General features: G+C 40.4%; 1 protein-coding gene across 1 annotated transcript in view; it reads right to left on the bottom strand.

Annotated features, from left to right (window-relative positions):
- Nucleotides 1-26,874, bottom strand: part of LOC135702002 (zwei Ig domain protein zig-8-like) — a 213,237-nt gene that overhangs the window by 71,724 nt on the left and 114,639 nt on the right. The window lies entirely within an intron of this gene.

Below are 26,874 nucleotides of genomic sequence, written 5' to 3'. Positions count from 1 at the left end.
CTCTTTTTTTCTACAAAACTGACACACTCCATGGAGGAAGAAAATAACGAAGATCACGACACTTTGCAGAACGAAACAAATTCGGAACATGGATCAGGGGTAAATAATTTTGATAATAGTTTTATGAATGACAGGTTACCATCAACTTCTTCACCTAATCTTCAGACCAGTACAGAAATTTTGGTATATTGCCAAAATGTTAACCGCATGAGAAGCGCCGGTAAAATGAATGAAATTAACAAAAATATATTAAGTTCTACTTACTCTGTCATAATGGCTAATGAAACAAGTTGGAATGATAGTGTGAGAAGTGAAGAAGTTTTTGGTAACAATTATAACGTTTATAGAGACGACCGCAATTTTCAATGGTCTGGAAAAAAATCGGGAGGTGGAGTATTAATAGCGATTTCGACCCAATTGAATTCAGAAATTATTATGGACTAAATTTAAAGAATTCGAACATGTATGGGTAAAAGCGCAGGTAGCAGACGAAACACATGTCTTTGCTTCGGTATACTTTCCTCCAAACAATGCTCATAAGGACACGTATGATAAGTTTTTTGGAAAAGCGGAAGAAATTTTGTCTAGTTTACCCCCTGAAGTAAAAGTTCATATATATGGGGACTTTAACCAACGCAATGTTGACTTTATTTCTGATATGGACAATGAAAGCATCTTACTTCCAGTCGTTGGGAAAAATGAAACACTCCATTTCATTTTTGACAAAATTGCAAATTTAGGACTCAATCAAATTAACCATGTGAAAAATCAACAAAATTGTTATTTAGACCTTTTATTAACAAATACTTATGAAGATTTCTGTGTGACTGAATCGTTAAGTCCCATATGGAGAAATGAAATGTTTCACACAGCAATAGAATATTCTCTATTCGTTCACATAAAGGAAAGAACCAACGACTGCGAATTTGATGAAATCTTTGATTACAATTCAGCAAATTATGATAACATTAGAAATAGATTGAACATTGTCGATTGGCAAGCAATATTAAGAACTGCAGGAAATGTTGAATGTGCAGTTGACGTATTCTACAATGTGTTGCTTGAAATAATTCTTGAAGAAGTGCCAACTAAAAGAAGAAGACGTCAGAGTCATGCAAAACATCCAGTTTGGTACAACAGGGAACTGAAAAATTTAAAAAATCGAAAGCAAAAAGCGCACAAATTTTATAAAAAATATAATAGTGAAGAAACTTTGGCATACTATTTAGACATTTGCGATCAGTTAAATTTGGCCGTGAATATGGCATTTGAGGAGTATAATTTAAAAACTGAACTTGAAATAAAATCTTTTCCTAGAAACTTCTTCAATTATGTGAAAACCAAATTAAAATCTGATAATTTTCCCTCAAAGATGCATTTGGACGATAGGATAGGTGAGAACTCGGATGATATATGCAATTTGTTTGCAAATTTCTTCCAAGAAATATATACTACGTTTTCAAAAGAGGACGTGAATCGTGAATATTTTGAATCATATCCAGAATTTTCAAGTGACATCAGCGTAAGTCAAATCAAGGTTCATGATATCTTAAAGGGTTTAAACAATTTAGATGCATCTAAAGGTCCTGGCCCTGACGGTGTTCCACCAGTTTTTATGAAAACTTTAGCAATTGAACTTACTGCTCCATTATTTTGGATTTTCAATATGTCACTGGAATCCGGAAACTTCCCTAAAATATCGAAAAACTCGTTTTTAGTGCCTATCTTTAAATCGGGTAAAAAATCCGACATACGTAATTATCGTGGTATAGCTATTATCTCTTGCATTCCGAAACTTTTCGAGGCGATTGTAAATGAAAAACTCTTTCTTCAAATTAAAAATAGAATAACTACTATGCAGCATGGCTTCTTTAAAGGCCGTTCAACAACTACGAATTTGCTCGAATTAATTAATTATTCCCTGAATGCAATGGATAAAGGAAACCATGTAGAAGTGTTGTATACAGATTTCAGCAAAGCGTTTGATCGAATTGACATACCCATGCTTCTTTTTAAACTTCAAAAAATGGGAATTCATTACGCACTCCTCAAGTGGCTTGAATCATATTTAACTGACCGTCATCAAATAGTAAAATACAAAGGAAAGATATCAAATCCCGTTGATGTCACTTCAGGAGTTCCTCAAGGCTCCCATTTAGGACCACTTTTATTTATTCTCTTCGTCAATGACATATCTTTCATTATTAAGAAATTGAAAGTTTTAATATATGCTGACGACATTAAACTTTTTTTGGAAATAAAAGATGCCAAAGACATCATCACATTCAAAGAGGAAATTTAAATATTCCATACTTGGTGTCAAAAAAGCCTGCTACAATTAAATATAAAAAAATGTAACTCCATTACCATTAGTAGAAAACAAAAGCTACCCGATATAACAGTCACTTTAGGAAACCAGATCGTAGAAAAGTGTGATAGAGTCAGGGATCTAGGTGTTATTTTGGACTCAAAACTTACTTTCACCGATCATTATAACACAATTATTAACAGAGCTAACAACATGCTTGGTTTCATAAAACGTTTCTGCTATAACTTTCACGATCCGTATACGATAAAAACATTGTACATTGCTTATGTAAGATCGATATTAGAATATTGCAGCATAGTTTGGTCACCTTTTTCAATCACACACGAAGAAAGAATAGAGTCCGTTCAAAAGCAGTTTCTATTGTATGCACTCCGCAAGTTAGGTTGGACTGTATTTCCTCTGCCATCTTACACAGCTCGGTGTATGCTCATAAATATCCAAACATTAAAAGAACGTCGTGAATTTGCTATGATTTCTTTCGTAAACGATATCGTATCACATCGCATTGATTCTATAGAACTATTGTCATCCTTAAATTTATATACACCATCTAGGCATTTACGAAATAGAAATATATTTGCTACAAATCGTCATCGTACGAATTATGCCAAATTTGGACCCTTGAACCAAATGATGGATACATATAATAAGCACTGCGATAACATTGACTTTACAATGACAAAAACTAAATTAAAGCAATATTTTAATTCGTCGCATAACGTCAACTAGAAGTAATGTTTTAACTTTTTCTTAAGACATATTATAAAAAATGTAAACAAAGACAAAATTGTAAAAATAGCACTTAAGACAACAATTGTAAAACGGTCTACACTGATTGACGACAAATAAATAAATAAATAAATTTAATGTGGGGCACCCTTTAGATTAAAAAAGACTAAGCTCAGGCTGTGCTTGATGGGCCGGTAATGGGGTATTTAATCCTTTACGTTTTGTGCTCTTTGTGTTCGGAAATTAATCGTCATCCCACACACGGCTAATGAGAGTAAATCAGTGACTGAGTCGAATTCAACTCAAAAGTGTAAAAGTGGGGTTAATCCTGGAGTGATTAAAATTTCCCTTCTGAGAAAAACTTTTTTAATATGAGTTAAATCGAGCGATATTTCAGTCAGTCACTCACAATACTCTTAAACTGAGTAAATGTTCTATCTTTAATGGAGCATTTTCATTTTCTACCGCTTTGTACCGGCACTTGCCGCAGCATGAAATTTAACCACCATATCAAGCAACCTATTCCCATTCCGCATCGAATTGCTCCAGCACCTACTAAAGGAAGCTTTTATTTCGGCTATTAAATCGGGTCATTTCACTCGGTGTTTACCATTTCATTTTCCGACATCCAATTTAATTGCATCGATTCGCTTCGTTTCAATTGTCTTCTAAATGCGCCACACTCCATTGTTCTATGCGTCAAAACGTCTAATCCCGTACACTGTTGCAGTTACTTGCCGTTCCATCCATAATCCTCCTTTATTCCTTTTATACGACCAAAGATAAATAGGTACCACCGTAGAACTCCAGTCCATCGCCCGCCCACCTCAAAAGCCCAACCATCTTCATACCCAAAAAAAAACCACTCGCAGCAGCAGGCAACGGTCCAATGAAAATGGTTAAATTTTAATAGAACTTGCAATCTCGGTTGCCGTAAAAAGGAGATTTTCATTTCACCTAAGCCGTCGCCTCTCGTTGCCTCGGGTTGCGGCGTGCATAACTACCTTTTACGTAGGAGGGATGCGGTAGCTCTTGGAAAATCTTTTGGCTAAAAAGGGCTCAGTAGTAAAAAAAAAAAAAAATACCGACCAAGATACAATCGGAGCCGGTCATTACGGTTGTGTGGGATTTGAATTTGCTGCTTTATTGGTTTGCGTTATCAATCCGCTACGGTCAGTGCCTGTGAAAAACCGAGAGAAACAAATTTCCCATGCCTGATGCCCGTTCGGGGAATATTTGGTGTTTCTTTTTTGTGAACCCATAGAGGTATAAAATTCGCCATAATGAGCATCAGACCTTGTTATTCGCCTGTGCTTTTTTTTTATTATTGCGCCCAATGAACACAAACGAACACGCATTCCGAGACAGCACGGGGACGGAGTGTCATCCTTAGTAATTGCGCTTCGCTGGAGTGTGAAGGCAAAATGAACCCTCTTCCATTATCTGCAATTAGACGGGATGGGAAGTTCTTGGGAAAGTTTTGCTTCAAAAGCACTCGAAAAGAAAAGTTTCCCGTTGATCACCTTGCTCTTATCGTCTGGGAAGGTGCGAAGCTTCGGGTTTTTTTTTCTTTCTCCCTCCATGGCTAGGGATCAGCAATGGCAAATTTGGTTGCTTTTTTTCTGTTTTTAATCCCTTGAGTAATTTTCTTTTCCTTCGTTCCAAAAGACTCACTCGGCTCACGAGAACTGGAATTAAAGTTTAATTAATTTCACTCACTTGAACGCAAACGGCGCGTATGCCTGTTTTTGGGAAGATTCAATAATTTGTAAATTTTGAATGAAAGTTCGTTTCAAATACTTGGATACAATTTAATTTAAATTCAATGGAAAATCTAAGGTATTATTTTTGAGGTAGATATCAACTATGGTTCATAAAACACGGATATAATTCATAAGCTGCCGTTCCCTTCATAAATTAACTTTATAATTGCCTTGATTTATGACTACAGAGAAACAGAAGTGAATATAGGATAAATGGTCGAAAGACAAGAGGTCAAAGAACAAAAGCTCCATGGATAAAAGGTCGAAGGGACAAATGGACGAAGGGACAAAAAATCGAAAGGAAATATGGGCAAAGGTACAAAAGGTCAAAAGGATATCAAATCGGATCATTACAAAGTCAAGCTTCCAAGACACACAAAAAGTTGTAAGGTCAAATCTGCAACTAATTGAAAAATAGATAACAGATAGAACTAGAATAACCATTAATAGTTTAAGGGACAAAACATTATTCTGATCAGCTTAGTTTTCAAGTTACTTGTCTTAGGATGAAAGAAGCTTCTCCCGTTTTTACGGATATAGCGGTCACTCAGGATAGCCCCAACTTATATTAGAGTAATTAGGGGAAAACACTGTTGCGGTAACCATAGTACGGTGATAGAGGAAATGCTTCACCAAACCCGAGTGTCTGTTCATCATGAAGGTGTGGCTCAAAACGGCGTTTTATCTCCATGCTAGAAGCGGCTGATCACCGTTCTAGTGCCAGCGTGAGGCTATAAACAGAGCTGTGCACGATGGTCCCCCGCCCATTCTCTGCTTGATCGTTAAGCAGTTCAGTTCGGTGTTAGCTCGGTCTCTCGAGTTGTTTGAAAAGTTCGTGGCGATAGTGTTCGCGCTCTCTCTTTCGCGGTTTGTCGTGCGTGTGTGTGTGTGCCCCGAAATGGGGAAGCATCGGTCGCGAAGCCCGGCGAAGGTCCAGAACCCCGGTGAAGGAAGCTCCGGTGTGCCTACCTCGAACAGGTTTGCTGTTCTCCCCATGGATGGGAATATCCAGCCAGCTGTGTTGGAAAAACGCAGCAAGAAGAGGAAGAAGAATCGAGGTCAGTCCGATGTCACTGCGACGAACGCCAGCGACATCGGTGATTTCGGCGACGCCATCGGCAACGAAAATCCTGCCGGCCCGAGTGCGGCAAAAGTGAAGCTACCTCCATTGGTGGTGAAAAATGCCCATCTTAATGAGCTCATCGCAGATCTAGCGACGCTGGGCGTTAAAGCCGAATACAAGTTGGGCAGAGTCGGCACCAAGGTGGTGCTCCGTACCAAAGCGGAGTATGACTTGGTCGTCGCCCACCTGAGGACTTCCAAGGTGGAATTCTTCACCCACGACATTCCCGGTGAAAAGCCATTCAAGGTCGTCATTAGGGGCCTACCAAACTTCGACCCGAAGTTTATCGAAGCTGAAATCAGAGACCGGTACAAGCTGGCCCCAAGTGCCGTCTATCGGATGACAAGGAAGGACGAAAATGTGAAGGCGTATCCGGATAGCCTTTTCCTGGTACACTTCCAGAAGGGAACGGTGACACTCAACGCGCTGAAAGCCATCCGCTGCATAAATTCCATCATCGCTCGCTGGGAGCCATACCGTGGTGGCCATCGTGATGTGACTCAGTGCCAACGGTGTCTGAACTTCGGACACGGCACCCGCAACTGCAACATTAAGCCACGCTGTGGCAATTGCGCTCAAGACCACGCCACTTCCGACTGCCCTTCGGATAGAGCCGTGGGGTTAAAATGCGCCAACTGTGGTGGTGCTCATCAAGGTTTCGACAGACAGTGCTCCAAACGCGAGGACTTCAAACGCATCCGAAAGCAGGCGTCAAGCAACAATCAACCAGGACGCAAGAAGGACAAAACCCCAGCATTCAGGACGGAGGATTTTCCGCCTCTTCGTGCTCCCCAGCAAAGGCAAGCGAATTCGCGGGTGCAACCCGCCCCCCTCAAGAAGCGTCCGGTGATTCTGCTGGCCAAAGCTCTCCATCCCCCCTGGATTCTGGAGACAACCACCAGCGCAAAACAACAACCCCGATCTGTTTTCAGCGGATGAACTGATGGAAATTTTCGTCAACATGACAACAGATCCAAGTGCTCGGTAAGTTCATCATCCAGTATGGTGTCTAAACCGCTAACCATCGCTACCTGGAACGCTTGCTCTGTAAGAGCAAAACAGATTGAGCTTGCCGACTTCCTCCGCAAGCACAGCATCGACGTGGTTCTTCTAACGGAAACCCACCTAAAGTCCGGTGACAGCTTCTGGTTGCCTGACCACAACATTATCCGGCTTGATCGCACCAGCTCCAGGGGGGGGGGGTGTAGCGGTCATCGTCAGAAAGGGAATCAAGTTTTGCACTCTGCCCCACATCCGCACTTCTATCATCGAGGCCATTAGTGTGGAGGTGGAATCACCAACTGGAAACGTCCGGTTCATCGCAGTTTACTGCCCACGCCAGTGTACCACAAGCAACGGATTAGGAATCCAATTCAAGAAGGACCTAACCGCCATCACCCATACTAGCTCCCGTCAGTCTTCGGTATTGAACATACAACGTAGTATTCTAGATGAACGTGTTTTCGCTGTGTTGCTGCTTTTCATGTTTGCACTCACACACAATCTTTTGAACCTTGTGTTCGAACATGTATTACACATGTGAGCGCGTCCAATGTTTGTGCATGATGTTTGAACATTGTGTTTTGAACGTCTCAAACAACAACAGTTCAGCGTGTGGCAAGGGGTGTTTTGATTAAATTACGATTAATATCAAGTGCCTTAATTTTGAGTTCTTGGTGAACATGCATGCATTGTGCGTAATTAATGTTTTGAGTTCACAAATGAGCATTTCCAGCCCAAAACGCAAACCGGTTGGTCATGAGTGTTTCCGATTTGAATGAAACATTTCTCACGTGTTCGCTGCTACTAATGGTTGCATTTTTCATTTAAATTAGATTTTTTTCTCCAGAGTAACTTTTGAAAAGGGCGTATAAAAAAATGGATTATTTTTTTTTCAAAAAATCATAACTTGAAAATTATTGATCTGATCAAAATGGCATATGAGAAAAAGTTTTAGGTAGTTAAATTATCTTTGCGGAAAAAAATACACTGAAAAAAAAACTTAGTAAATTAGTATTTAAAAAACGTAAAACGGTGATTATCTCAAAACACCCCCCCTTCGATCTTCATAATTTTTTTTTTCAAGAAAACTGAAAAAATGCCCTAATATTTGGTAAAGAGTGTATGCTGGTAACTTTCTTAAAATTTTTTTTATAATTTTTGAAATTTTTGTTGGTTTTTACAAGTTGGTGAAATTGCATATTTTTTAGTAAAATAGTAATTTATTTGGATTCTACGCATAATTTTCAAAAACTTTGTATCTAGAAACTTTTTTCCTAAGTCCAGCCGTTCTCAAGTTAATGCAATTTAAAAAAATAATTATGATAATTTTCTACATTTTGGGCCATTTTCAAATGTTAGTCGTGATGTCCAGCAACGAGATGTTTTTCCATGAATATATATTAAAAAACAGACAATTCATTCTCATATATGGTAGCTGTCAGACTTACCCGTTTCTATTTAGACGCAGCGGAAAAGAAACAAGTTTATAAGTAAATACTCTCAAATATACCCAAATAATCAACAAGCCCACTCATGTGCCTTTTTTCTGTCCTCTATTAGTTGTTTACCTGGATAGAATTGTGTATGTCATAACAGAGGCTCAAAACATAAACAGGTAAACAAATATGTTATTAAACCTGTAATTGAGGTAAATTATCTAGGTACTTCTCTGACGTATACCATATTGTGCCTTAAGAGCTCATCCCGCGATATCACAACTACATAAAAAAAAGCACCCCGTGGAGGCTTCTTACACTCACACCTAAAAAAGTTTGCTATAATCAATTGTACCTAATGAAGATAGGTATAATGTCAACATTGTAATTATTCTGCTACATATATATATATATATATATATATATATATATATATTGGGACGATCTTCACCTGTTCCATTCAGTTCATCTCTCTTAGCGTTTCAAGTTAAAAAGCAAGTAGTTTTTTACGATGGATAACAATTTCAAGTGTTGTAAACCTCTACCTAAATCAATTTCAAAGCATGACACAGTAGCAGTTCAGTTGTTTATCTCAAAATTATTAGAATTTTTAAAGTTGCAAATAACAGTCCAAAAGTGTATTTTTATGTCAGATGTAGATGTAGATGTAGAAATTGAATGGCATTTTTTTGCAACTTCACACGGCAAAGGTCCTTGTGATGCGATTGGCGGTACCCTTAAGAGAATGGCAACCAGAGCAAGTTTAGCTAAGCAACACGAGCACCCTATAACGGACCCCAAACAACTGTACGACTGGGCAAATAGTCGTAAAGAAGATCTTCAAACAAAAATGTCATTTTGTTATGTTTCTACGGAAGAATACAAAAAGGCTGACACGGAATTTGATCCAATTTTTAAGAAAGTGAAACCAATTCCTGGAACTCAAAAATATCATTGCTATATTCCAGTTTCAAACAACCAAATTGCAGTAAAAATATTCTCTAATTCAAACGATACACCCAAATTATTCAATGTATTCAAATAATATGAGTTGTAAAATAAAATAATAAATAGGGGAATTTACGTATTCTCGGCAACCTAAGCAGCGACCTTCTTTCTATAGCCTTTTTCTCTAAGGAACGCACACATATGCAGTATTGGTTTGTTTACAATCTTTTGCTGCCAGCTGCTCTAACAATTTCAGTCGAAAGAATTGTCAAAAACTGTTTTGAAACGCTTTTACAAAGCTCCAATCTTCTCTAGTGAGAGCGAGTATTGTCGGCAGCCAGTTTTTCTTCGGCAACCGTTCCATTTGAACTGCATGTAAATCTGCTGTTCTATTATCGGCAACTCGAAATCAGCTACAATTTGTAGTGCGTGTGTTTCATTTCAAGAAAACCTTGCTAGATTGCTTTTTCTCAGTGGTAAAAATATAGTCAAATTGAAGCTGAGAGCATAAAGAATCGTTTGCATGCATTCAGCGAAGTGTTTTCGTAAGAAAATCCAGTGAAAATAGTGTTTCAATTTGGGTTGCCGAAAATAGTCTGGCATGCCGAAGCCGTCATTTCCCCTATATACTGTTTTTTATCTCAACAAATCTTTCATTTGACCACATCAACGTGCTTCTCTTCCGCTGCCTCTAGATAGAAACGGGTAAGTCTGACAGCTACCATATCTGAGAATGAATTGTTTGTTTTTTAATATACAATCATGAAATAAAATCTCGTTGCTAGACATCTCGACGAACATTTGAAAATGGCCTAAAATGTTGAAAATTGTTATAATTATATTTTTTTAATTCGCATTAACTTGAGAACGGCTGGACTTAGGAAAAAAGTTTCTATATGCAAAGTTATCGAAAATTATGCGTAGAATCCAAATAAGTTATTATTTTTCAAAAAAATATGCATTTTCATCAACTTGTAAAAATCAACAAAAATTTAAAAAATTATAGATTTCTTTTTAAGGAAGTTACCAGCATACACTTTTCACGAAATTCAAGGATATTCCATCAATTTTCTTGAAAAAAAAAATTATGAAGATCGAAGGGGGGGTGTTTTGAGATAATCATCGTTTTACGTTTTTTAAATACTAATTTACTAAGTTTTTCTTTCAGTGTATTTTTTTCCGCAAAGATAATTTAACTACCTAAAATTTTTTCTCATATGCCATTTTGATCAGATCAATAATTTTCAAGTTATGATTTTTTGAAAAAAAAATAATCCATTTTTTTATACGCCCTTTTCAAAAGTTACTCTGGAGGAAAAAATCATATTTAAATGAAAAATGCAACTATTAGTAGCAGCGAACACGTGAGCAATGTTTCATTCAAATCAGAAGGGGTCGAGACAAAATTGACATTTTTTTTAATGATTTGAGCTAGAAATGCTCAAATATGTTTATGGCTGAATATATGTATTACGTTGGTTCAAAATATATAGAGAACATGTGGATTTTGTGTACCAACATTCGGTGAAGAAAAAGTAGTGAAGTAAAACGATGATCAAGTGCACCCCCCCCCCCCTCCCATTAGTTTCGCGCCCCACCATATTGAGCCAGTTTTAAACATCTTTGATGATGCCTCCGCCGCACCACACCACTGGGCGCTCTGCCACCCTTGCTTGCTTTGTATAATACGTAAGCAGGCCGTAAACAATGCGAATGTGCGATCTTTTTCTACTTTACAATTTACAGAAGTATTTTTCATCATACCTGTAAAAACGTGCCTGTAAAAACTCAAATAATTAATAAAGCTAAAGTCAAGCTGAACAGTGCATTAGGTCCTAAGTAACATTGACAGATTCTTTTCGTCGACTTCTCTTTATATCTCCACGGTAATGAAAAGACATTATCAGATATTTTCACATCCGCACACAGTCCGATAAAAGAAGCTTTTATCTAGCATCTAATACGACAAACACAACAAGAAACGGTTATGTGCTCAAGTTATTAACGAAGGAAAAAGTCAACAAAGAGAACCGATCAATGTTACTTGGGACCTAATGCAATGTTCAGCTTGAAGTGCAATTGTGTCAGTCACATGTTTTCATCAGGAAAGTATTCTACCACAGTCCATTCTACGCGCACAAGCATTGATAGTCCTAAAATGAGGATAACAATAACAAAGCAACATTTTTGACTGGAGCGAAAGTGAGGATAACAAACTTCGCACTTGAACATAGGACTATGCATGTGTACGTGTTATAAACGTCAGAAAGGTCAATGGAAGAAGATTTCCAGATGAAAACATATACGCCTATCTCGAACACGGCACAAGAGGAGGGAAAAATACCGTGCAAGCACCAAATACCGCACAGTGTCTACTTCTGCGCATTAAATTATTTCTGTTAATTTTTCAACAATTTTTTTTGAAATGTTACCACTTTAAATATTACTTCCCGTGCATTAGAGCTGTAAGTACATGGAACATTTTGAAAATATTTCATAATATGTTGATGCTTTCTAAACACTTGAGTGCATAATCATTATGAACAGCGTAGACAATGGACCGGCACGGTAATCCGTACAACAAAAGTAATCCATTGAAAACAAACATTGTGTTCAAACACCGTGTTTGCACATATGAAAAAAAAAACACGTAGTTTCAACACAACGTTCACGTGTGTGTATTGGACAGCATGTTTGAAATGAACATTACAACACAAGGAAGAGCGTGTACGTGTTCAACAAAAACGTTATGTTTTTACATCGGGTGCAAATGTGCGCGTGTTTTCGGAAGACTGGCTCCCGTTTCATCGTTGGGGGTGACCTGAACGCCCGCCATGAAGCTTGGCGGAACTACCAGAGGAACTGGAACGGATGTCTATTGTTCGACCACGCACAACATGGACTGTACACTGTGCAATTTCCGGACGAACCAACCTTCATCTCTCCGGCGGGAAATCCCTCCACGCTGGACTTTTTCCTGTCAAGCATCGGACTATCCAAGCCGGAGGCGCACAACGATCTCAGCTCCGACCACCAACCGGTGGTGACTGAAGTCGGTGTCAACGTGGTTCCTGCTAGAAGCTGCCTGCGTAAAGACTACCAGTTACCACCATGTCAACTGGGTGCAGTACGGACGAATGGTGGTCAGCAACATCGATGAAAATCCACTGCTCGACACCGTAGATGACATAGACCGGGCGTTGGAAGGACTCCAACAGGCCATATCCGTGTCTGACAAGGCGTGTGTTCGACAAGTTCCTGTGAGGGGTAAGTTTGTTGCTATTGATTCCCACACCCAATTATTGATTCGCCTGAGAAATGTGCGTATACGCCAGTATCAGAGGACTGGAGACCTGGGCAAAAAACGTGATATGGCCGATTTGAACAGGCAGATTGCTTCCAGAATGGACTCACTCCGAGATGAAAGTTTCGGGCGTGTTGTCCAGAATCTGGACGACCGCTCCAGACCATTCTGGAAGGTAGCCAAAGTCCTGAAAACTCATCCCAAACCCGTTCCACCTCTCAGAGTCGAAAATGATGACGATCGGCTTTTTATCACCACACAGGAGAAAGCAAATGCGATCGGCAAGCATTTCCCTTCATCGCATTTGCTTGGCTCGACTATCCAAAGTCCTCTCGAAGATCAGGTTGCGCAATGCGTTCAAAACCTAGATGCCTCCCATTGTGTCGTGCCTCCGGCGGATATGATTACAGTACAACAGATTTGCTCAGCGCTGAAATGCACCAAGAACATGAAAGCTCCCGGGTTTGACGGTATATTTAACTTGATCTTGAAGAGACTCAGCATGAAAGTGCAGTCTCTTCTAACCGCTATCTTCAACAGATGTTTGGAACTGCACTACTTTCCAAGCATCTGGAAAGTAGCAAAAATCATACCAATCCGCAAACCCGGTAAGGATCCAACATTGTCTTCAAGCTACAGACCAATCAGCCTCCTTTAAGCGCTGAGCAAATTGTTCGAGAAACTCATTCTCAATCGTTTGCTCAAGTTTGTCGAGGAAAATAACATTCTCCTTCCGGAACAGTTTGGGTTCAGAAAGGGGCACTCCACAATTCACCAGCTAGTACGGGTGATGAATAACATCCGAAGTAACAAAGCTGTATCCAAGTCCACAGCCATGGCCTTGTTAGACGTTGAAAAGGCGTTTGACAATGTTTGGCATGATGGACTTGTGTACAAGCTTTGTAACTTCAACTTCCCATTACATCTGGTTAAAATCACCCGTAACTACCTCCAGCAAAGGTCGTTTAAGGTATCGTTGAATGGTTGTCTTCAGACACGTTTTCCATCCCAGCAGGAGTCCCGCAAGGCAGTTTGTTGGGCCCGTTGCTTTACAGCATCTACACTTCCGACATTCCTCCCCTCGGTGACGGTTGCGTGTTTTTCCTGTTCGCAGATGATACCGCAATAGCCGTCAAAGGAAGGATGCCTCGCGAAATTACGAACAAACTTCAACGATGCCTTAACGCCTTTGCTGATTATGCCACCATGTGGAAAATCAAAATCAATGCCTCCAAAACACAAGCGATCATGTTCCTCCATCGGCAATCGCCCAAACTGAAACCGGCTCCATCTTGTACTGTAATCATGGATGGCACAAGGGTTGAGTCAATTCTTAACAAAATCGATTGGGTACGGTCGACTTGTTTCGCGCTCCGTTAATTTGGAAGTTTTCTCGCTATTATCTGACGTAAATAATCAGTTTTTTCTCGCTTAGTGATTCCTGGCATAATTCCCGATAAATTTATCAAAAAGTGAGTTTTTTTCTGAGAAGAAAGTGTGTTTTCGGCATCATCGGAAGGAAAATTGTTTTTGCGATTGCCAATTCGCCAACCATTTTGCGCACCATCGGTGCGTGGTCACGCATACCTGTGCACACGGATCATCGTCATCGAGTGTCAGCATCTGCCTCCACATTCAAACCGCTCATCCATCTCGTGTGTTCAGCTGAGTGCCGAGCTTCATACAAGCACACACCAACGAAGACCGCCCGCACACGCGGATCGAAGATCATCAAAGCTGCGCGTCGCTTCGCTGCTGCTGTGTAAACGCTCGGTGATAGTAGTATAGGATTATCAGATAAGTTTTTGTTTCTTGTTTCTTTCTTTCTCCCATCAGTTAAATTTTAAGTTTGTGTTTCTGTGTTTGTATTTTTTTTTTTCTCGTGTATTGTGTCCGAGTAATTTTGATTATCGTTGCAGTGGTAGAGCGTTTTTCGCTCCCACTAGTACGGCAAAATGGACATTTTGTCGGAAGACGAAATGGACGTTTTGTCGGAAGATGACACTTCTTTGCCACGCGATAGCAAGAAGGGTCGAAAACGTCTGTCATCCCAGAAATCAGATGATGCCATCCCTGGTTCGTCATCTCAGTCTGGTAATGGACAGGGACAGATAAGCCCCCGATCGCGAGCCTACCCAGAAGACTCGACTGGCCCATGGGTTGTTTACTTTCAGCCCAAAAAGAAACCTTTGAATGTAATGCAAATTACTAATGATCTGACGAAGCGGTTCTCGGCCGTGACCGAAATCTCGAAGGTGAGGTACAATAAACTTCGCGTTGTCGTCTCTAACCTGAAACAAGCTAACGAGATTGCTGCCTCCCAGCTCTTTACACTCGAGTATAGAGTGTACATCCCAGCTCGTAATGTGGAGATCGAAGGTGTGGTCACCGAAGCGAGTCTGACCCCCGAGATCTTGGCGAAGCAAGCGGTTGGCCGTTTCAAGAACCCCTTGCTTCCCACGGTTGAGATACTGGAAGTCCAGAAGCTGAACTCAGTATCTTTCAGCGAGGGTAAAAAGAGCTTTACCCCCACAGACTCGTTTCGGGTGACCTTTTCTGGTTCAGCCCTTCCTCACTACATCGAGTTGGGAAAACTTCGGCTACCTGTGCGTTTGTTTGTTCCTCGGGTCATGAACTGCCAAAATTGCAAACAGTTGGGACATACGGCCTCTCACTGTGGCAGCAAGGCACGCTGTTCCAAATGCGGGGAGAAGCACGAGGATGGCGCCTGCACAGTCACTGCACCAAAATGCGTGTACTGTAAGGGAACTCCTCATGGTCTCTCATCGTGCCCGGCGTACAAACAACGCGGGGAGAAACTAGAACGCTCTCTTAAGGAGCGTTCCAGGCAGTCTTTTGCAGCAATGCTAAAAACAGCCACACCATCAACCAACGACAAAAATCCCTTTGCTGTTTTGTCTGATGACGAGTCTGACTCTGACTTGGCTGAGGAGGGAGTTTCTTTCAGTTTTCCGGAAGGTTCTGCACGGAAACGAAAACGCATCCGTTCGCGGAAAGTTGCAGATAAGGAACCCCAAATCAGCTTGCCCAAATCAAGGAGTGATGGAAAAAAGGAAGTTTCAACTCCTCCTGGTTTCCGCCGAACTGACTATAACCAGAACTTTCCATCTCTCCCGGGGACATCAAAAACCCCTGATGGCCCATTTTTAAGAACAGAAGCCCCTTCTTCATCCGGGTTGTTCTCATTTGATAAAATTGTGGACGATATTCTCAAGTACCTCAATATTTCTGATCCTCTCAAAAGCATTGTTCTGGCAATGCTTCCTTCTGTGAAGACCCTCTTGAAGCAATTGACATTGAAGTGGCCCCTCATTGCAGCAATCATTTCCTTCGATGGATAATTTTCCAAACGAGGTCGGGGATTTGATCACTGTTCTACAGTGGAATTGTCGAAGTCTCATTCCTAAATTAGATTCTTTTAAGTTTTTAATTCACAATAATGATTGTGATGCATTTGCTGTTTGTGAAACTTGGCTCTCTTCAGATATCGATCTTCCTTTTTATGATTTTAACATTATTCGACTGGATCGTGAGGATTCGCGTGGAGGAGGGGTACTTTTGGGGATCAAAAAGTGCCATTCCTTCTATAGAGTGAATCTTCCACAATTTCCAGGTATTGAAGTTGTTGCATGTCAGGCTATTATTAAAGGTAAGAGCCTTTGTATTGCTTCTGTTTATATTCCTCCTAGAGCCGTTGTTAATCGCAAACAACTTTCAGATATCTGTTCGGTACTTCCTGCTCCACGGTTGATTATGGGAGATTTGAATTCCCACGGTACAGGCTGGGGGGAACTGTATGATGACAACCGTTCTACTTTGATATATGACCTCTGCGACAGCTTTAATATGACAATTCTTAACAATGGAGAAGTAACACGTTTGGCTGGCCCATCCTCGAATGGAAGTAGATTAGACCTCACACTTTGCTCTAACTCATTATCGTTGGATTGCACGTGGAATGTGATCCAGGATCCCCACGGTAGTGATCACTTGCCGATCAAAGTTTCAGTTGCCAGTGGGTTCAATCCGTCGGAACCCGTTAACGTCGCGTACGATCTTACCCGTAATATCGATTGGACAAAGTTCAAGAATGTGATAGAAGATGCCCTAACGTCGGTAGAAGGGCTTCCACCGTTGGAGGAATATAACTTCCTCTCCAATCTGATCTTGGACAGCGCGCTTCAAGCTCAAACTCGGCCGGTTCCAGGAACGTCTTTCCGTAGGAAACCTCCTTCCCCTTGGTGGGACCAGCAATGCACTGAGGTTTATCGTAAAAAGTCCGACGCGTTTAAGCTTTTCCGGAAACGTGGAACACCCGTACATTTCGAAGCGTACTCGGCTCTTGAACGCGAACTCAAGAGCCTCATCAAAGCCAAGAAACGCGGATACTGGCGGCAATTCGTGGACGAATTATCGCGCGAAACGTCGATGAATACGCTTTGGAATGCGGCGCGAAGGATGCGTAACCGGTCTTCAAACAACGAGAGCGAGGAGTACTCCGATAGTTGGATCCTCAAGTTCGCGCGAAAAGTATGTCCTGATTCTGTGCCGGCACAGATGACTCCTCGCGAAACGACGAATTCGGTAGACGAGATCAGCCAGCCTTTTTCAATGCTGGAGCTCTCACTCGCGCTCCTTTCGTGTGGCAATTCGGCTCCGGGGGCTGATAGAATCAAGTTCAACTTGTTGAAGAACCTCCCAGACGTCGCTAAGAGGCGCATGTTGAACTTGTTTGGTCAGTTCCTGGAGCTCAATATTGTTCCGGATGATTGGAGGCGGGTGAGAGTTATAGCCATTAAAAAGCCTGGAAAACCCGCGTCAGATCACAATTCGTATCGTCCCATAGCGATGTTATCGTGCATTCGAAAATTGATGGAGAAAATGATCCTTTTTCGTCTGGACAAATGGGTTGAGTTGAACCACCTACTCTCAGATACTCAATTTGGTTTCCGTAGGGGCAAGGGAACGAACGACTGTCTCGCGTTGCTTTCCACTGAAATTCAGTTGGCTTTTGCTAATAAAGAGCAAATGGCTTCTGTCTTCTTGGATATTAAGGGGGCTTTTGATTCAGTATCGGTTGAAGTCCTTTCAGACAAACTCCACGCTTGTGGCCTTTCTCCATTAATTAATAACTTTTTGTACAATTTGCTGTCAGAGAAACATATGAGCTTTTCTCATGGAAACTCTACAGCTTCACGATTTAGCTACATGGGTCTCCCCCAGGGCTCATGTTTAAGCCCCCTTCTGTATAATTTCTACGTCAGAGAAATTGACAATTGTCTAAGGGACAACTGCACGTTGAGACAACTTGCAGATGACGGAGTAGTGTCTATGACAGGACCCAGAGAGGCCGACCTGCAAGGACCCTTACAGGATACCTTAGACAATTTGTCTACTTGGGCTATCCAGCTAGGTATCGAATTCTCCACGGAGAAAACTGAGTTGGTCGTTTTTTCTAGGAAGCATAGCCCAGCACAACCAAAGCTTCAACTTTTGGGTAAACCGATCACTCATTCTATGTCCTTCAAATATCTTGGGGTCTGGTTCGATTCAAAATGCACCTGGAGATCCCACATTGAGTATCTGAAGCGGAAATGCCAACAAAGGATCAATTTTCTCCGAACAATTACCGGAACGTGGTGGGGAGCCCATCCGCAAGATCTTCTAACGTTGTACCGGACAACGATTTTATCGGTTTTAGAGTACGGTAGTTTTTGCTTCCAGTCGGCGGCTAAAACGCACATCATCAAACTGGAACGGATCCAGTATCGCTGTCTTCGTATCGCGTTAGGATGCATGCACTCGACTCATACGATGAGTCTCGAAGTGTTAGCGGGCATGTTGCCACTCTCTGATCGGTTTTCGGAATTATCCCTCAGGCTCCTCACCCGTTGTGAAATTATGAACCCACTGGTGATTGCAAACTTTGAGAAGCTTCTTGAGCTAAACCCTCAAACTCGTTTTATGTCATTGTACTACGTGTACATAACACAGGATGTCAGCCCTTCGCAGCATAATCCCTATCGTGTTTGCTTCTCCGACTTCGACAGTTCTGTTCATTTTGATTTATCAATGACGCAAGAGATTCGCGGAATCCCAGAGCATCATCGTTCCATGATTGCTCCGTCAATTTTCGCTGCAAAGTTTGGCCAAGTTGATTCCGCAAGATCGTTCTTCACAGATGGATCACTAATAGAGTCGTCCGCTGGTTTTGGTATTTTTAACGAATTTCATAGCGCCTCTCGAATGCTTCATGCTCCTTGTTCCGTATATGTTGCTGAACTGGCGGCAATACATTATACGCTAGAAACGATCGCCTCACTTGCACCAGATCATTATTTTATTTTTACGGATAGTCTCAGTTCTGTCGAGGCTATTCGCTCCATGAGGCCGGTAAAGCACTCCTCGTATTTTCTCATGAAAATACGAGAGCTTCTAAGTGCTTTATCTTTAAGATCTTTTGTCATCACCTTTGCATGGGTCCCATCTCATTGCTCGATTCCGGGCAATGAGAAGGCGGACTCGCTTGCAAAGGTGGGCGCTATGGAAGGCGATATTTACGATCGACAAATCGCCTACGACGAATTTTTCTTCATTTATCGTCAACAGTCCCTCGCCAGCTGGCAAAATAAATGGAGTGAAGGGAGTTTGGGACGATGGTTATATTCAATCATCCCTAAGGTGTCGAAGTGTCCTTGGTTCAAGGGGTTGGATGTGGGTCGAGACTTCATTCGTATGATGTCTCGCCTCATGTCCAATCACTACTCGTTAAACGCTCACTTGTTCCGTGTTGAGCTGGGCGACAGTAATCTCTGTGAATGTGGACAAGGTTACCAGGACGCAGATCACATTATTTGGTCATGTGCTGAGCACCGTGGAGTCAGATCCGAGTTGTATGATTCCCTTCGGGCTCGAGGTAGACAACCTAATGTTCCAGTTCGGGATATTTTGGCTAGACGCGATCTGGAGTTTATGCAACTCATATATGTTTTCTTGAAGAATATTAACCATAGATTGTAAGTTTGATTAACCTTGTGTTTAGTTTGTGTTTTGTATGTGTGTGTGTATTTTTTTTTGTAGATTTGTTTCTGTAATAATTGTATAATTACAGAGTTGATATAACGTCGATAGGATTAAGTATTTGTTTTAGAAATAGTGAAAATTTTTAATCATAAATCATATTCCAAATCTCCTTTTCCCTCTCCCGATCCAAACAATTGTCATCCACTAACCTCGAGAAGACCGCGAGTAATCGGTTCCAATCCTTTAATTTTAGATTTAAGACATTTATAATGTATAAAGAAAATGATAACTTGGCTCTGTAAAGTTTATTCGAATGAGCCTGTACAAATAAAGTAATTAACAAAAAAAAAAAAAACAAGGGTTGAGTGGTCCGCCGAAGTAACCTATCTCGGGATGTTGTTCGATGAAAAGCTCCTCTTCCGTTCGCATGTAGAGAAAACAGTAGTCAAGTGTTCTACCTTGGTTAGGTGTCTGTTTCCGCTGATTTGCCGCAGATCCCGCCTCTCAAGGGTAAACAAACTGGCCGTCTACAAACAAATCATAGCACCTGCGATCCTCTACGCAGCTCCGGTGTGGGAATCATGTGCACAGACTCACAGGAACAAAATTCAGGTCGCACAGAATAAAGTGCTGAGGATGGTTCTTGATCGTCCTTTCGACACTAGAATAACAAATTTACACGAAGAGGCAGGCATTTCCAAAATAGATTCCAGAATTAACGAAATTAAGACTAAATTTGCACAAAAATGTAATTTATCAGAACATGCTTTGATAAGCAATTTGTATATAGTAGATTAGGTGTATATAGTAGTTGTAGGTTAGTTATAGTTGTAAATAGTAGTTATAAGTAGTCTTCTTTTTTCCAATTCAAATCAAACCAATCCCACCAAGGTGGTCATACTTTAAAACAGGCCTTATAGGACTAGGAACTGTAATTAATAATAATTGAAATTTCAAAGGAACTAAAGTTGAAAAGACGCGTCTGTGTCACTTGATAAGTTATACATGTAAACCACACAAATTCAAGAAATATAGAACATTTAAAGTCAAAGTGGTCCCCCGGCGAGACAGGGGGTTGGCGCAAGTATTATACGACTACACGCTGAATCAAGTTTACTCAAGGTATAGTTATCGTTATTTACTATGATTATTATTCTATACCAACTCTTCCTACCACATCCCTCAACTAACTGTGCACTCATCGAACGGTACGTTGAAGGCAGGACTAATGTTCAAGTCGTGGGACGGGACATAACCTCTACGACCGAAGTGTAATGAAATAAACAACAGCTGTAACTAACAGGCGCCCAAAGCTCTGTGGCAACATTTCCACCAGACCATATCAGCTGAGGTATTTAACCGGCAAAAAAACTCATAATCCCTTTCGTGCCTTTTCCGCACCGGAAAAAAAAATCGTAATTGATTACTACAAACACGAATCCCCACTAGGTCCAAGGCAGCATTGTGTTCCAATCAAGCGGAATAGAGGAAATAACCTAGCTCCATTCCCACCGAACGCCAATCCCCCTCACATCCCGGAGAGCCTCGGAAATGGATCAAACATTCTGGCACGCGAGATTGGAATTGGGGAGCCGAACAAAAAATCCAATAATTCCTTCCAATGCTGGACATCTGTACCTGTACAGAAATAGTCAAACTGGAAGAAGAGAGGTGAGAATAAATAAAAATCAATAGCGGATGACTGGGCCAGTGGCGGTATTTTCCACGCCTGTCAAGCTCTGTTCCAGCAGGCTTTTAATACCTTAACGTGAGTCGCTATAGATACCTAGACCTATCTATGGAGAACCAATTCGTTTTCGTGTTGTTTTTTTACTAGAGCAAACTACCTACTGCAAAATAAAATGGTAATACCTGCACAGAAATGGCTCCTGGAACTGTTATGTTGGCGTGTCCGCGTCCGGTTTTATACATCCGCCGCTGCCAAAACCCAATTGGTGAGCGTTCCACACTCCCGCTTTCGACCGCCGCGTATTTGGCTTCTGCTGGCAAAGTGGCAGCATGTTTTGTGTGGAATTATTTCATTCGAATTATTACTGGCGTGGAATTCAGCTACCCACGATTGGAGCGGGAAACGCTTATCGCGCTCATTTACATACGGTTTGTGTTCGGTCGCTTGTACAGCAGACACAGCTTCCAATTAATGTACGTAATGATTGCGTGTGACTGGGATGGAGGAAGGATCAGGCACTGACGATGGTCTCCACCTACAGCGAAAGTTGACGAGTTGCTGCCACGTTGATTGGACTGGTGGAAAGCACGGACGATTGTTCAGCGCAGGAAAATTAGAATATAAAATTTAATTTTCCGTTGGGTATCCTTCCTGGCTCGCATTTGTCTTCTTTTTTTTTCTTCTTTCTTCATTCCCGTTTAATATGGCGGAATTATGTTTTATTCATTCTGTCTTCTGCTCTGACTGGGGGTAAGCATCCAAATGCTACAACATAGCTGCTTGGATACGAGCGTTTCCAAGGAGTTGCAGACTACATTGTGCTCGGTATTGTTTTATGTGCTCGAAGGAAGAAAAAAATGTTCCATTACACATCATTAGGCTGTGGGTTGGATTTGCTGGTGTGGGCGAGTTGTAAAGATGATTGCTTTTTTCGGGTTTACTGGCAATGTATTCAAATTAATACGGACAACCAGTATGGTATTAATTGGGTAAGGGAAGTGACACACATATTTAAGCTTGGATCACAGTAGGATATTAATCAGAACGAATCCATATGCGATTTCGTTCATTTAATTACGACAACAGGAAATTGAATCATTCAGCTCGTTATCAATGATTAGGTCAAGAAAGCAAACGATGTTTACCTATAAGCAACATAAGGTCACAGCAAATAGAAACTCTTCCTAAGCAACCTCAGCTACAAACAAGTGAGTCAGTTCCAGTAAATGGCCTTAGAGGATAAATCATTAAAAACATACGATGGTATACAAATATAGATCTTTAAATGATTATAATTAAGCACCTCTTTGTTCTCCTATTTGAAGGACAACCCTAACATAAAAATATCATGCATCATCATTATATAGTTTACAGCGTGTTTGTAGAAAGATGCAAAATAGAGTACTGTAACTTTTCTCAACTCAAACGTTTGGTTTCCAATAAGTAGGTGCTTAGTACAACATTAATTGAAAATTAGGGGGTTTCAATTATTGAATTTCAAAGTCAGAGGCATGAGGCAAATTGCGACCTCAAACAAATAAAACTTATCATACCTCAAATCACATTAGAATTAAATAATTACCAAGTTTCGATCCCCTTGCAAAAGTGTCAAGTTTCTGAATATCTAATCTAATCTAACACCAACACAGACAGTTCATGAAAGCATCCTGGAAAATGATAGATATACCTCCATCCTTTTTCTTGTCTATTTGGAATATTTTGTACATCAGAGATGCGCAAAATATATCTAAGCGGCCAGGCCTACTGTGCAGCATTTAAGGGACACGATGCTTAAGAATCCAATAAATGGATGAAACGTGGACATCTCGTACCGTACGTTCCGTTATTATAAATGATCGGTCGTTGGGAACATCTAATCTAAAAAAAGTTAAATGATGCTCCATTTTCCTCAAGCGGTTGGGACATGAGCACTAGGGCCCTTAATGTAGATATAGCTAAATAGAATATAAAGTTTAAACGACAAATGAGGAATGTTGGTAGGTTAGTAACGGAGAGGATTTGCTTCATGGGTTAGAAGTGGTGATAAGCCACAACGCAAAAATTGAATGGGCCAGGAACCGAAATTAGCAAGACAAAATCTCTAGCGCACTGGGTTTGCATTATATTGAAATGGTGTCTTTGGCCAAGTTTCTCGGTTTAACATGCGCCTTCATCTGGTAATGGAAATTAGTTCCAATTTTCTCCGCATAGATGGTGCTGCGATACTAATTTTCTTATTTCACATGATAGAGGTTTTATGTCTTCGGCTGTTGCAATAATCGACAATGGAAGATAACAGGTAGTTGTTAGAATTAAAAAAAAAATACTTTGAATCTAGATATCTCATCACACAAGCACACATGTTCGAGAATATATATGAAGAAACTTTGTGCATAAATTAGTACAGCGTTCGCCAACGTGCAGCTAGCGAAGCATATGAGACATATTCCATAGTTTCCATCGCATGCAGCCAACAAGCCGTGCATTGACGAACGCTGCTTGAATAAACATTCTAGTCTATGAATTCAGATATCTCAAATATATAAAATTATATGTCCGGCAAACTTTCACCTTTGATTTATGATAAATGGTACATTTCAGAAAGTAAATGACTTTTTGCTAATACTTGCTACTTTTCGAGAAACCGGATTATGAAAATCATGGTAATTTTAACTATTTTGGCTAATATTTCGCTTGTATCGACCCACAAACTCTTCCTTAAAACTTGAAAATTATCAAACTTAAAAGATACACGGCGTTAAAAATGAAGGATTTGTCGTTTGTATGGAAAATAGTACAAAAAACGTAAATTTCAGTTAAATTTTACAATATTCACTATATCTTTGTTATTTGAAAACCTAGAGCTTTAAATTATTCAGCATTTTTTTTTTTAATATTTTTTAATGTTCTACAACTTTGCCGAAGACATAAAACCTCTATCATGTGAAATTAGAAAGTAAGTATCGTAGCACCATCTATGCGGAGAAAATTCGAACTAATTTCTATTACTAGATAAAGGCGCATGTTAAACCGAGAAACTTTGCCAAAGACACTATTTCAATATAATGCAAACCCAATGCGCTAGAGGTTTTGTCTTGCTAATTTCGGTTCCTGGCCCAAGTGTGCAACGGTCTTATATCGTTTCGGAGAACCATCTGCCTGACAATCCTTCGCATCCAACTGACTGTAAAACATATCTGGTACCTCTATATATGCAATTAGATTAACATCCGATGTCCATCCTTTTTTTACAAGATATGCAACCTAGTGGTAATTTATTATGACGACTGGGTTTGGGGAAAACGTTTCTTTCATGATAAAATTATCATTTGTATATTTTTCAACAGTTTTTTTTTATAGCAAATTGAAAATGTTTTTATTTTAGCAGATTTGTGAAATAATATCCTATCGATTGGCATATTTGGATTTTAATTTCATCTAGAAATGACAAAGTAACAAGCGTTCAAATCCTAACACTTTTTCGCCATACACTTTTCTTTTAATTTGCATCCCAGTATAGTCGACAAAGACGTAGTTCTAAAACAATATTTAATGCACGCCCTGTCCGCATCGTGCTCTCTTGCCGTGCGGATCTATTTGCTTTTTGCTTAAGGAAGTGTTACTACTACCTAAAGCTACAACAAATTTAAACAGCACTTTTCAGTGCTCAACCTGTAAAAATTTTCTACCTTGTTCAACTCCTCTTATTCCTCTTCGATCCTTGTTTGGACCCTACCCGAGGTAATCCTTCTTAGATATCGATTTGGAAAATTCCTCTTCGATCCTTCAGATTCTTATAGTAATCTGCTTGGAAGTCGATTTGGATAAAAAATTTACTGCCGCCATGGTGCCTAAACGTAAAAGAAAGGGGCAAACTCTTGACCCCCCTTCTGAAGAAATTAATTTGAGTAATCAATTTGATTTGCTCACGGATGATGAGAATGATCCATCATCCAAGAAAAATTCTAGTAAACTTTCCCGGCTTAATGCCAAGAAGGAAAAGATTCCCCCTATTGTGATAACCACTACCGATTTCCATGCTCTTCGCATGGAACTTTTGAATTTTGTGAAAGTTAAGTTTTCACTACAAATTGGACGTCGGGGTGAATGCCGTGTATTGGCTGAAACCTTGGACGGATTTAAATGTCTTCTCAAGTATCTTACTGAGAAGAAGCACAAATTTTTTACTTACGACACCAAAACTGAACGTGTGTTCAAGGTTGTCATGAAAGGACTGCCCAGTGGTGAATCCCTGGATCAGATCAAAGATGAACTGGCAAAATTACTTGGAGTTGTGCCACTCCAAGTAATCAAAATGAAAATGAAATCCCGTCCTGGCGATTCGCGCAACGGGATTTCTAATGACTTCAAGTCTAGTGAACTAAACAACCTTAAGGCCTTAGAAAAAGCTAGCCTTATGCTCCATGTCCGAGTGAAGTGGGAACACTTCAGGAAGACTGGAGGAAATTTCCAAAACCTCACTCAGTGCCGTAAGTGCCAGGGATGGGGTCACGGAACTAAAAATTGCTACATGCCAGCTAAATGCATGAATTGTGGTGATTCCTCTCACGCAAAGGACGACTGTCCTGTGAAGGAAGATCCTAAGAAATTTAAATGTTCAAATTGTGGTGAAAACCACAAATCCAATTTTTGGGAATGTAAGACTCGCAAAGCGATCCTACAATCTCGTTCTAACCGACAGGTAGGAAACGCTCCACGTTTCCGACCAGGTACAAATTCCTCTGCTGTTAACAACGGTCAGCGAGGAACAAATTCTACATTCGTACCCGTAGGTACAAATATCACCCCTGCTTCAAATGTTTCATCTGTACCTACTCCCCTCGCTGCTAACAATGTTCAGCGAGTCAATGGAGCTACCTATGCTGCTATTGCAGCGGGTAGAAATCAAAATACTAACCAACGTTCTAACGGAAATTTTGACAATTTTGACTTAGGAAGCATTACTGCCCCTAAAATGGAATTTTTACAGAAATCATTAATTGACATGATTTCTGATATGCTTAAATCTAACTCCATGTTTGATGCTATTCAAACTGGAGTAAAATTTGCTAATAATATTGTCATGACTTTAAAATTCAGTAATGGATTTTAAAGCATTAAACATTTTAAATTGGAATGCTCGATCTCTTAAAGATAATGAAGACGAGCTATTTAATTTTTTGAGAGTTCATAACGTGCATATTGCCGTTATAACTGAAACGTTCCTTAAACCTGACCATAAGGTTAAGAAGGACGCAAATTACTTGATTTATAGAAATGATCGTCTTGATGGACCCTGTGGTGGCGTTGCCATCATTATTCATAGACGAATCAAGCATAAAATTCTTTCTTCATTTGAAACCAAAGTTTTTGAAACTTTGGGAGTTTCTGTTGAAACAAAATTTGGACAACTTACGTTTATAGCTGCCTATTTGCCATTCCAATGCGTAGGCCAGCAAAAGAATTTTCTCAAGGGTGACCTCCAGAAACTTACCCGTCATAGGTC

This window comes from Ochlerotatus camptorhynchus, unplaced genomic scaffold, assembly GCF_037179485.1.
Source record: "Ochlerotatus camptorhynchus isolate MF236.1 unplaced genomic scaffold, CSIRO-AGI_Acam_v1.1 ptg000015l, whole genome shotgun sequence".
Taxonomy (NCBI): Eukaryota; Metazoa; Arthropoda; class Insecta; order Diptera; family Culicidae; genus Ochlerotatus; species Ochlerotatus camptorhynchus.
The sequence above is the reverse complement of the archived record's forward strand: the minus strand, read 5'-3'. Positions and strand labels throughout refer to the sequence as shown.